General features: G+C 36.5%; 1 long non-coding RNA gene across 19 annotated transcripts in view; it reads left to right on the forward strand.

Moving 5' to 3' along the window:
* Positions 1-6,636, forward strand: part of LOC107314795 (uncharacterized) — a 93,705-nt gene that overhangs the window by 20,329 nt on the left and 66,740 nt on the right. For all 19 annotated transcript variants that reach the window (XR_014946553.1, XR_014946550.1, XR_014946552.1 and 16 more), the window contains exons 3-6: positions 351-510; positions 1,733-1,939; positions 3,496-3,573; positions 5,134-5,279. This is a non-coding gene — a long non-coding RNA (uncharacterized LOC107314795). The remainder of the gene's footprint in view (positions 1-350; positions 511-1,732; positions 1,940-3,495; positions 3,574-5,133; positions 5,280-6,636) is intronic.

Below are 6,636 nucleotides of genomic sequence, written 5' to 3' on the forward strand. Positions count from 1 at the left end.
TGAGGGTCTAACCTCTGTGTTTGTGTGTAAAGCGGTACTTGAATGACTGCACCCTGTTTGGATGTAGCTAATAGTACATTAGAAACTTCAAAAATGTAAACATGACTTAACATGAGCCTTGAGAGCTCAGTATTTATTTGATAAAAATGCTCCTCCTTAACTATAATAGTTCTATATGTTAGGGAAGCAGATAAATGAAGAATGTATGAAGACTTCTTTTTTCATTCTTAAATTAACTGCTCTTCCATTCCCTTATTTATAGCAAACGAACAAAAACTTAGCATAACCTTATTTTCATAAGCTGTTATAGTTGTGTGATTTTTACACCAGTTTTGCTGTGTTTTAATCAGACATGCTCTACGCTTGCAGTGAAAAGACAGATTAAGTATTGGCACCAGGACTTCCAACTGAGCTCTGGAAATACTGCTGTCCAGCTGGCTCTGACTCATTTACTCCTACAAATAAAAGTGCTACAAATCTAAAATCTAATTGACTGTGTTTCTAATGCAGGTAAGGCAAAGCAGACTTTCCACCTTTCTTCTTCTGTTTCTATAACCTGCACCTTGCCTGTACCAGACAAACTGTTTTTCCTTTGTGGTAGGAAAAGTCTCTGACCAGATATAAAAGTCATGGAATGGAAAAGACTTTCTAGAATAGTCCAGGGCATGCATACTCGGTAATTTGGAGAAGTCTAAATCTGACCAGAAAATAAAAAGAATAGTTTAATATCAGAAAAATTAAACAAGTAATGATCTAAGCAATAGACACTTGTACATACTCATTTGTAGGGTACTTCTGATAGTTGTTGAAATGATGTTTTGTATTAATTTATACTCCTGGTTGGAGGTTTTGAATTAGCAATCTAATCTCAGAAATGCAGCAGCTTTTCTTATAAAAGGAATGTGAATGAACAGCAGGCTTTGTGCTTAGCTGGAGGTTTTATTACTTCTAAAAATTTTCTTACACATCTGAACACAGGAAAAGAAATGGTTCATTTATGCTGTAAAATGAAATTCATGAAGGAAAACTGAGGTCTTGGACAACTCAAATTCTTTTCGTTTAATTAAAATCAGATCACGTCAATGTAATTCGACTTCTTATAAATTTTATTTAACTTTTAATATCAGTTTAATTTGGACAGGTTGTTCTGAATTCAAATCAAAACGTTTTACTCTTGAAACAAAAGCCGGGGTCCTTTTAATGTTTCTATCAAGTTTCCAAAATGAAACTCCTTTGATATAGCTTAAATATAAAAGTTGATGAAAATGTTTTTCATATGAAAACCAAACCAAGCAAGTTTCTGAACCAGCTTACCCAGAAGATATAGCTTAGTCTTGTACAGTTGATCTGAACGTTAAGGTCATATCTAAAAGTTATGGGTAACAGAAACATAATGGGGGAGGGGAAATCCTGACTCAACTGTTTTCCATCAAGGGTAAATATTTGACTCTTTAAGAAGTGTTCTATAATGTGTTCAAGGTTTTTTTTTGTCATCAAGATAATGACGAATTTTTGCCTCTTTGCATGTGAGTCCATGTGCAAGCCAATGAAACTCAATTTGGTAATGACAGCAGAGTGATTTCCAGGAATGGGAGTCAATGCTTTCTCTGCCCTCTCTATCTTGCCCACTCTCCTCCATGGTGGCAGGGGAAGCATGTAGCAGGCTTCAAGAGATTAAATAAACATGCAGTGTATAGCCTTACAATGACATTCCATATTTTCTGCATAACAGGTATCATAGAATCATAAACTAATTGAGGACACCATTCAACCACCCCTCCTGAAGCACAGTCAGTTAGAAAAGGTTGTGCAGGACTGAGTCATTGGATTTTGAATATGCCCAAGAACAAACTCCTCTTCTACCTGTCTCATCTCTCATCCTCTCACTCGGTACCATTGAGAAGAGCCTGGCTGCATCATCTTTGCATCATCCCATAAGGTATTTATATGTAGTAATAAGATCTCCCTGAGCCTTGTCTTTCAGCATAACTGGTACCAGCTTTCTCAGCCTCTTTATGTAACAGATGTGTTTTACTTACAGATTTGAATTTGTTTGGAACCAAAGCTAGAATGAGAAATTGAGGGAGAATATGTTTAAAGAAACTGTTCCTACTGTGAGGATAGGGGCTCAAAAAGCTGTACAGGTACTTTTATAAACACACCTTAAGTGTGAAGCTTATTCTGCAGAAAAAGAACGATGTAGAATATGTGTAAAGTTGTATGTAATAAATTGTTGATATGATCTGCAGAATTTTGAAACTGAGATAAAACCCCAGAAGAAGAATGGTATGTTTAAATAATACAATATTGGTGCATTTCTGTCTAAAAATCAATTCAAACGCTCTTGAAGTAAGGAAACAGCTCACTTTGATGTTGAAGAATCTGCCTGTGAGGTAATAGCATACAAGTAAATCCAAGTGAAAGATAATATCTGGCTAACAAGGGTCAGACGGCGAGAATGGTTTCCAATGCCAGAATATGCCCATATATTTGTACCAGAGAAACGTAGCATTAAACCTTGTGTGATACCTTGTGCTGACTCCATTGCATGTGTTGCAGAAGCCTAAATAGCTTGTGGGTACGTTTCTTTGCTGTCCTTCTCACGTGCTTCTTTTCTTTTGCATGCATGTGTGCCAGGATAATTCTGCTAGGTGAATTTGAGGCGTTGCTGATCTATGACAATAAGGAGAGATTTTATTCTGGTCTAAGGCTATTGACAAAGTCATTGAATATTCTGTAATAGGAACACATTATTCCCTCTAATAATTTATCCAAGTTCAGTCACTGTGCTGTTAAAATTGTGATGATTAAATTGTTAATTTAAAATTGTGATTAAGACTGGATCACTAATACCTTATGGTAAAGGTTATCATTAGTAGTATTATTTTCTTCCATTTGTAAAGGTCCGTATCAATCATCAGCTACTAATTACGAACATATTTGAGATGGTCTAAACCTGGCCTTAAGTTCAACTAATTTTCTCAGAAGGCCAGGTGCACACAGCGCCTGTCAAAGTTGTCAGCAGGTGATTGTAAGCTTTTGGAGACAGCCATAATCCAACCAGGCCATAATATGCAGTTGGATAATATCTAAATGCTCCAACCATAATATCCATTTGTAAGTGTAGGCAATTCACCCCCAAAACCTGGTTTGGCTAATTTACTTATTTGGGAATTTTTTAACCAGATTTTTCCTAGTGGACAGTGTGGTTCTACAGTGTAAAACTCAGCAATGATATTGATAAATACAAGAGAAGGTAGACTGAAATTACCCTTCATGAGATTAAATTGACACCAAAGTTAGCATAGAATAGAGAAAAAATGACAGATCAGGAGTGTAGTTATGCTTCATGATGGCAGCTCTGCCAAAATCACATATACAATTATTGCCTCCAGCTACAGCATTTTTGAACTCAAGGGTGATGTCTTTAGTCTTCTCCTCTTTCCCTGCACTGATGCCTGCTTAATCGTTTTTTGTTTGTTTGTTTGTTTCTAGGTTGGTTGGTTTGTTTATTTTTTTTCTAGTGACTAAGCATCTAATTTGAATCAACTGTGGGAGAAGAGAGGATTGAAGGTAAAATGGTGCTTTTTATTATTCAGGTTGTCATTAATTGCTGTTTTCAGTTCAGAACATTTTAATGAAATATTCACACAATCAGGCCAGTTGTAATTCAATCAAAAACCCATCCAACTACCCTGAGGAATCCCATCAGGACTCTTTATGCAGCAAGAAAGAATTTTAATTAGAAATTTGAAATAAGCTTTCCCCCAGTTTTGCCTGGAACAAAATGAGCTGGTGCTTAGTGCCTCCATATGGAGAGTTAAAGCCTCTGCAAAAATCAGCATTTAAAGAAACAACTGGAATTTAAGATTGTGACAAATGAATTTTGCACTTTCTAGTAAGTCTCGGGGAGAATCTGATTATTTTGCAAACTACCACTTCAGCTGTATCTGTTCATTCTTATACTAAAAAACATGATGAATATGAGTCTAACTCACAGCTATCTTTGAAAATGTAGCTAATAAAAACGAGGTAGAAAGTAATTTGAATGAGAAAAAAAAAAAAAATCACAACAAAAAACAGCACTATTAAGGCTTTTAAAATCAGGCACATGGTAGTTGGAAGAATTTCTGTAAGAATCCTGCTTCAGCCCCAGCAGGGCAACAAGGCCAGCAATAGGGCCGGTTCCCATCATTCAGAATCTACAATTCCTCAATCAGTCACTAATTTCTGGGAAGGGGAATAATTCAGTTCTAACAAACTGGGGTAGGATGGTAAATAGGGGAAAATTTATTTACTGCAGAGTAGTAAACAGTGCTTTCTGCTCTTTTAAGTGTTGTGGCACCTGGAAATTGTCAGAATGAAAACAATTCTGATACTTGTGCAGCATTTGGTGTTTTTTGCAAGTGTGAGTACAGCATAAAGATAGAACCAATTTGCACCCAGTAGAATATAGAAACCCACTACTAAACCAGAGCAACGGAGCTGCCAGGTGCCACATGAGTAATGAGGTGTGAGGGCTTTGGGTGGTAAGGTAGAATTTAGTTTGGTGTTTTGGCTCCTTGGCTTAAAATGCTTCTACACTTTTTGTATCCATGACTTGCTTTCTTTCTGCTAATCTTAGCACTAAAAACTCCTTGCAAAGAAAATAGAGAAGAACACAGAAATCTTTCGGTCACCTTTAAAATATACTGCCTTAAAGACATTTGCTCTGCTCAGCTCACTTGGTCATGTTTTTTCCTAGCTTTAATGCCATGAAGTGCTTTGTTCCTGTCCCACCTGCTTTTAACTTATTAAAAGCAAAATAGGATGCCGTTGTGGAGAGTGTCCCAGAGCATTTCCTCATGGCCATGCAATTTGTTTGTCAGGGAGATACAGTACTTGAATCTCACAGTTTTAAGTGCCAGAATGAACAATTGCTTCAGACACTCCAGAAGGACATGGGAAAGAGAAAATACAGAAAAATGTCAAAGAGGAATGAGAAGTACTGTCTATCCAAAGTCCTCCATATATCTAGCTGTTGGCCATCCTGCTTCTTAGAGTGGAAGTGGATAATTAAGTATATCTAAGAGGGAGAAAGAGAGGCGGGAAAAATCAGAAAATCCCCTTTAGCCTCCTTTTTTTCTTTTCCAGCTGGTAAACCTGCCTAAAGAAATCTGTACAGAACAGATGGAATCTTTAACTTATCTGCAGCGGCTCTGCTGGCTAGACTTGCACTATTTGCTAATGGTGTGTCCTAACCAGAAATATGCTGACATCCATCCACAGCTCTAAGACAAGTAAGTGTCTTTAGTGTATAAAAAACAAACTTCCATTTTTAACATTTTACTTCTGCTGCTTGGGATCCTTAGTCCTCAACTAAGGTTCATCTATATGCAGGGTGAGTACCAAAATGCAGCTAAAGCCAGAGGTATTTCTGTAATCTGGTTCAGCATAAGAGCTTGATGGTAAGCTTTCCTTGTTTGATTTGTTCTTTTTTCCCCCCAGTACATGGTAAGCCATACTGGTACACATGGACTCACTCAATAAAAGTCAGCAACAAGTTTTGTCTTGAAGCATGAGTTACAGTCATGAGTCATCTTGCTTCTGTGTTCCAGAAGGTAAAAAACCTTGCTAGTATAGACAGGGAGGAAGTGATTTAAATGCTGTGTGTTACATGAAACAAGGATTGGTTTGATTTTCTTTTTTTCTGACCAGGGATAAGGATTGTACAGTTTGGTTTTTGCACAGAACAGTATTGCCTAGAAAGTTCATTTCTTAACAGGCAATTAATGTATTTGCATAGAAGTCATATGTATTAACAGAATAAACTTTCCTTCAGGGCTACTTGAATGAAAAGTCAAATTCTAAAGTAGGACAAGTTCTTTGTAGCATGATATCTCAACAGTTGAAAAAAATGAGTCCGTACCATCTTAGTTACTGTCTATTTCCTAAGTTACTGCCAAATGTTTAGCAAATTGGGTTTACATTGTTCTCCGCACATTTAAACTGTAGTTAAATCATAACATTCTTTATAATTCTTTGAACTACAGTTGGTGTCCCAGTTCAGTATGCAGAGAAGACAATCAGGTGGTAATCACTATTATACTCCAAAGATTGATTTTAATTAACAAGAGCAAAGTGAGTTTAATGAAAAGGGGGAAGTTTGTTTAAACGAAAGCTATTAATCTAAAAAGGGTTCAGCTATTATAATCCCAATAGAGTTCTTAAAAATTTTTAAGGAAATAATGAAGGGAAGAAGAACAAAATGTTGAAAGTTTAGACAAATCTTCTCTTCAAAGTTAGCACCCAGAAGAAAAAATAAGTTACAGTCTCTGAAATGAAGGTTCTCTACCTGTTTCTCCCTCAAAACAGGGTCTCTCTTGCAGTTTTGTGTCCCATAACTTTCAGCTTCCTGCAGGGGCTCTCCAGATTATGTAGATTTAGTTATCACTGTCTATCAAAGCAGTCAGCCCCTGACAATAATAATAGTGAATTTAGGAAGAAAACCATCTCAAGAAACCCTGACTGAGGGAAATGAAATACTTAGACAAAACAATGGAAATCTACATCTAGCAAACTACATCAAGAGTTTGTCTTTTTTCCATAATCTTTTCTAAAATCTGCAGTGTAAAATGGTCACAAACACAAAATCAT

The sequence above is a fragment of the Coturnix japonica genome, chromosome 5 (assembly GCF_054131305.1).
Source record: "Coturnix japonica strain WE chromosome 5, WE-NBRP24, whole genome shotgun sequence".
Taxonomy (NCBI): Eukaryota; Metazoa; Chordata; class Aves; order Galliformes; family Phasianidae; genus Coturnix; species Coturnix japonica.